This window comes from Triticum aestivum, chromosome 5A (assembly GCF_018294505.1).
Source record: "Triticum aestivum cultivar Chinese Spring chromosome 5A, IWGSC CS RefSeq v2.1, whole genome shotgun sequence".
Lineage (NCBI taxonomy): Eukaryota > Viridiplantae > Streptophyta > Magnoliopsida > Poales > Poaceae > Triticum > Triticum aestivum.
Window position 1 is genome coordinate 118,082,727 of NC_057806.1, and position 6,073 is coordinate 118,088,799.

A 6,073-nucleotide genomic window follows, 5' to 3' on the forward strand; every position below is an offset into this window, starting at 1 on the left:
ACGGGAGGAGTGGGGGTGGGCCTTGGCCCAGTTGGGAAAGCCAGCTGGGCCGGAGCCCAGTGGGGGGTGCTTCCTCTTAGTTTTTTTGGTTAGTTTTGGTTTTCTCTTTTGTATTATTTATTTATTTATTTACTTTTCTATTTTAAATCATTTTAAACTATTTAGACATTTTATAAAAAAATGTTTAATACACCATATTTATCTATGTAATATTTAATACAAACCGAACATTTTTATTTTAATGTTTGAAAAACTTTTATTGTTGACATTAATTCGAATTTGAATTTTGAAACGGTTTTGAATCATCGCAAGGTTAACAATAGTAACCGTGATCACGTGGCACCATTAGCGTGGGATTACTGTAGCTTAATTACCCGGGCGTTACAATATGAGATCTAGTTTCGAAGATCTCGTCGCGAGGGATTTGATGGTGAAAACAGATCTTCAATCAGAATTTTCATTTAAGAGATAAAATATTTTAAAAACCAAAATACAAAAAGATTCTCACATGCATGCATGCGGTGACGTGACGCAGTTTGTGTATTATAGGATGTGTGGGCTGGTTTCGCTCCCATCACACGTGTGAGCAATAGTGTTATCCTATTTAAAACATGAACCTTTATCAAAACAGTTTGTGTAATTCACATCTAGCTGTTTTTTAAGTATGTCATATTTAACATTCCACAAATAATGCAGCAATTATGAATAAAAAAACTGAAGCAAAAATAAAAATAAACCATAAACATAGTGGATATCAGGTTAGATGTGACATAATTATGTCACATTTAAATGTGTCCTAGACAGACCCTTTTCCAAAAACCAGAACATTAAGGGGGATATAGTCCCCTACAAACTAATTGGCTGCATTTGCTGAATCTGTAATAGCAGTTAACAAAGAATTATTCTGCATTTACTCAAAATCTCCTATGACAGTGGTCCATATACAATTGTGCAGGTTCATGTACACGATCCTATGAAACTAGTAGGCTTAGTCGGCAAGAGAGCTGCAAAAACCCAACAAAGATGGAAGATAAAGGACGCTGAACAGTAATCATGTCCTATATATCTAAATAGTTTATTTCTACTAACTCTATTTCTCTTAATATACAGCCTCCACATCGCCAAATAAGTCACGTCATCATCCACTAACAATATTTTGTAGCACATGCATACTCTAATATAATTGTTGCAACTCCAATTGTCCAGCGTACATGCATACTTTTTTTCACACACAATTACTTTAGAAAGTAATAGCTTTTTTTCTTTTCACGAATACGCGCAAAACATATCATTCCATTGATAGAAGGGGGAAACAAACAGTGGCGGACCTCATGATCTAGGTCATTCGTTCATACATAATTCATCCAATTCTCTCAATATACAGTCCTCCACATCACCAAATAAGCCACGTCATCATTCACTAACAATATTTTGTAGCACATGCATACCCAATATAATTGTTGCAACTCCAATGGTCCAGCATACATGCGTATTTTTTTTCACACACAGGTACTTCCGAAAGTAATAATTTTTTTTTCTTTTCACGAATACGCGTGGAGAGTATCATTCCATTGATAGAAGGGGAGAACAAATAGTGGCGGACCTCATGATCTAGGTCATTCATTCATACATAATTCATCCAATTCTCTCAACATGCAGCTCTTCACATCACCAAATAAGCCACGTCGTCATCCACTAACAATATTTTGTAGCACATGCATACCCCAATATAATTGTTGCAACTCCAATTGTCCAGCGTACTTGCATACTTTTTCCACACACAATTACTTCCGAAAGTAATAGCTTTTTTTTTTTTTGCGAATATGCGCGGAGCGTATCATTCCATTGATAGAAGGGGAGAACAAACAGTGGCAAACCTCATGATCTAGGTCATTCGTTCATATATAATTCATCCAAAATCAATCTTTAAATTTCCGCAGCAACGCGCGAGGAAATCACCTAGTATATCCAAAATTTTAGAACACAAATTGTATGTGGTTTCCATGCCCATCCTACATGCCTACTCCGGTCTCTACCCCTCTAAGTGCCCCAAACAGTAATATATTTGAAATATACAGCAATTGTGGCCTACGAGAATGAATAGTACCTCGGTGATGTGTTATGCACTCAAAAGTCGGAATCAACCTCCTCTGCCAGTTTATGATCCCCATCCTTAACAATTTCCTCTTCATCCCATCTACTCATTTCAAGAGTGAGCTCATCTGAAAGACAGCCAGCTGCATTCTTGACGGCATCCTCCAAGGCCTCCACCTCCCTAACCTTCGCGCTATAACAAACTATCTCAACGTGGAGATGCTTGAGCGATTAGAGGTTCTGTATGCCGAAATCAAGACCACCACTCAAAGGGAACACATCATGCGCATTAAATGGAACCCGGAGCTTCTCAAGTTCAGGCATGGCTCCTGCTTCAAATACCAGCCCTGTCCCGCTGTCCCAGCAAGTGAAGTAGAATTCCTTCAGGAATCGGAATACATTGCTGCTGATAATGAGCCTTTCTTTAGGCCTTGCTGTTCTTGAAGATATCCAGAGAAATAACAGAGAGGGCAGGTTACCAAGGACTCGGAATGTTTCCTCATCCACTGGATTAACCACTTTGGGATTCTGGGGAAATAGTAGTTAATGTTCATCTCAAATCTCTGGAGTAGATGAGGAGGAGGAAACCAAGAGTCAATTAAGAAATCAAGGGAACAAGAATGGTAGCTCTGAAGATGTATCGAACGAAGGTTGAGCGTGCCTAGTTTGCAGAGGGACATGACCAAGTTATCTACACAAGCTTTCATGCCACTGTTTGTACTACTTATGTGCCAATTCAGGTTCAGCTCAAGTATTCTTAGTTTGGTCAGAGTGCCCAGCTCCTGCAAAGAGGTTAGACAGGTATTCTGGTTGATTTCAATCTCTGATAATTCCCGTAGAGCTCGCATATTCCCAATCCCTTCGGGCAACTCTGCGCTCTTAACTAACAGACATGCCAGTTGCTGTAGTTGAACAATACTAGCTGGCAACTTCTTTACCCATGTCCATCTTAAGTCTAAGGTCTGTAAATTCTGCAATTCTCCAAGTTGTTCAGGAAATGCTGTGACTCTTCTAACATTGAGTCGAAGGTACTTCAGCTGAGAAAGCCTGCTTATGTGTTCAAGATATTTGTGTTCCAACACCTCTCTATTTTCTATATCTAACACTTACGGATTGAAAGTTTGAAAGAGAAAGCATGTGTTCAGCTTCGGCACATCCAAAGATAGTGAGGGATCTAACATGAGAAACAACCATGTTCGATGGTACCATAGTATGTTCTTGAGCATGATAGTTCAGGGATAGTCGATGAACCTTATCATATGGAAGTGAGTTATGTTTGCTGTCACCAGATAAGGTTACAAAATTTTCTTCAATTGACTTGGATATAATTAGGTCAAGAATCATATCATGGACACGACAAGCATCAGCTCGACCATCATACTGGATTTCAACCGGTTCAATCAAGCTTCTGTTTATCAGATCGCTGAAATAGACTTCTCCTACTTCCTCCAGATTCTGTCCACCTTCTACAATGATAAAACCTTCCGCGATCCATCTCCTTACCAGCCGATCCCTCTTGATCACATAATCTTCAGGGAATATACTTAGATATAGCGAACATGTCTTCAAATGGTAGGGGAGATCATTGTAACTAAGGAACAATATCTTCTTCATCTCTTCCATGTCTAAATCCTTTTCAAGTGCTGAACCAAGAGAATTCCGTATTCTCAGCTATTCTTGTCTGGTACTAGCTTTATTTGCCAATAAGCTAGCTACTGTAATGATTGCCAACGGCAAGCCGCCACATTTTTTTAATATTTCATCTAAAACTTCCCTCAGTTCAAGAGGGCATCCACCTTCACAGCCAAATGCTCGTTTGAAAAATAAGCTCTTAGAGTGAGTTGCACTAAGAGGCTTTATTTCATACACATGATCACGGTTCTGAGAGCTACAATACTTGGCTACTGTGACGATACGTGTAGTTGTCAGTATTCTGCTGGAAGAACTATTTTCAGGAAAAGCACATTTGATTGCTCTCCATGCTGGGGTGCCCCATATATCATCCATTACTATGAAGTACCTATCACAAACTTTACAAATTAGAACATGTATTCCTAGAGCTGCAACCAGTGAATAGCAGTAGTGCTAGTAACTAGTACTAGTAACTACTAGTAAAAATAGTGTACATATATTATCCTACAGATAAAGCTGATGTAGCACTAACACAAAGTTCATATGAATGTATAATAAATTAGTGATGACATTTCCGAAGTAAGATTGTTATGAGTAAATAAGGCACACCTTTTATGCTTGAGGAACTGTCTTATTGTGTTGATGAGTTGCTGCTCATCCCATTCTTCGTTGCTGACACACTCTTGACAGCAGATCTGAGAGAGTATATTTCTGAAAATCCTCTTCAAGTCGGGTTTTTGGGACACCGACATGAAAGCTTGACATTCAAATTGCCCTTCCAGCTTCTGGTACACTTGATTAGCAAGAGTAGTCTTTCCAAGGCCCCCAATTCCAACAATGGACACTACCTTTAGCTGCTGTGCAATTGCAACTTCCCCTTCAGTTAGCAACTTGATGAGTTTATCCTTTGGGCCATCAATGCCAACGAGCCTCGTCATCTCGGTGAAAAATGCTGGTAAGCAGGGATCTATGCTTATCCTGCTCGGCTTGGAGACTACATCGTCAACCTTGTACCTCGCCCACCGACTGCTAACCTCAATAGCATCTTGTTTGAGAACTTTGATTTTCTTGGCAATGCAATGGCGCGTCTTGGAATTTGTCATTATATCCATGCACCTGCTGAGGCGTCCCTTGAAGCCACGGGGTTTGCGGCTGGACTCGCCACACGGGGACAGCATGAAACTGTCGATGCCATACTCGATGTCGTAGGACAGCTCTCGTACCTCCTTAATCCAACACTTGGACAGCTCATCAGGATCCTCAACCTCGGACATCATCTTGAGAAAAGCATGCATGGTCTCAAGCTCAGCTTTAAGGAACATGACATCACCTTTCACACTTCTGAGAAGTTTATACTCATCAGAGAGCAAAGCACCCAGCTTCCGTAGCACGGAGCCCATGGCTCCATGTGTTGCACACACAATGGCCTCGTCCATCCCCCTATCTGTGGGTTGAGTTTTTGTGTCCCTGCCACTTCGAAGGTTGAAGCCTTTTATACATGCATAGCCAGTCAAAGTATACATAATAAATACATTAAGATGATTGATCAAGTAAAGACAACATAGTGAGTGCGCAGGTGAGATGCCCGCATCATCTTATCATATAAAAGACACAGATCGTACAAAGCACATTTCAAAAGAAGACAAGCTGTCAAAAAAGAAAGGAAGTATGTACTATTTGCACCACGATTGCAAAGTCAGTCATTTAGTCAAGAGAAGGAGTCATAAGCCACCTCATGAGAAGACTATTAACACATAAAGACTTGGTGTCAGTTTTAAGACCAGTGAACAAGACAGGGCTGGGGGGTATGGCTCTGAACAGAGAGGGTAGGCCAGCCACGGCGCTGGAGATGAGAGGGATGAAGGCAAATACTCGGAATCTGGGATTAGATCTTTACTAGTAGTTTAACCTTCTCATCACTTAACTGATGAAGCCTACATGGTATCCCTTTTATAGGGAAGAATCGACTTGAACGCCAAAAATAGAATCATCACTTTCCTACTAAACCATATCTCTATCTTCATATTTAAGTTGATCTTTCCTAACTAAATACTCCCTCCGTCAAGAAATACAAGGTGCTCGTGATTTTGAAGATTTAACTTTTACTATCTATTTTATACAACCCGACACCACTGGAAAGTGCTTTTCAATATGTAAGACAATAGGTTTGGGGGAACCGGCACAACCCTCTAGGGGTGGCCTATCACATATATATAATGAGATGGTATACAACGTTACAATATACACGTGTAAATACAGAGGCTATACAGTCTAACACCCTCCCTCAATCTTAGCCACTTCCTAAAGAATCAAGAAGGGTAAGATTGCGCCGACAAGCCTCAAACTG

General features: G+C 40.2%; 1 pseudogene; it reads right to left on the reverse strand.

Annotated features, from left to right (window-relative positions):
• Positions 1–2,127: 2,127 nt before the first annotated feature.
• On the reverse strand, positions 2,128–5,135 carry LOC123101245 (disease resistance protein PIK6-NP-like; annotated as a pseudogene).
• Positions 5,136–6,073: the final 938 nt, after the last annotated feature.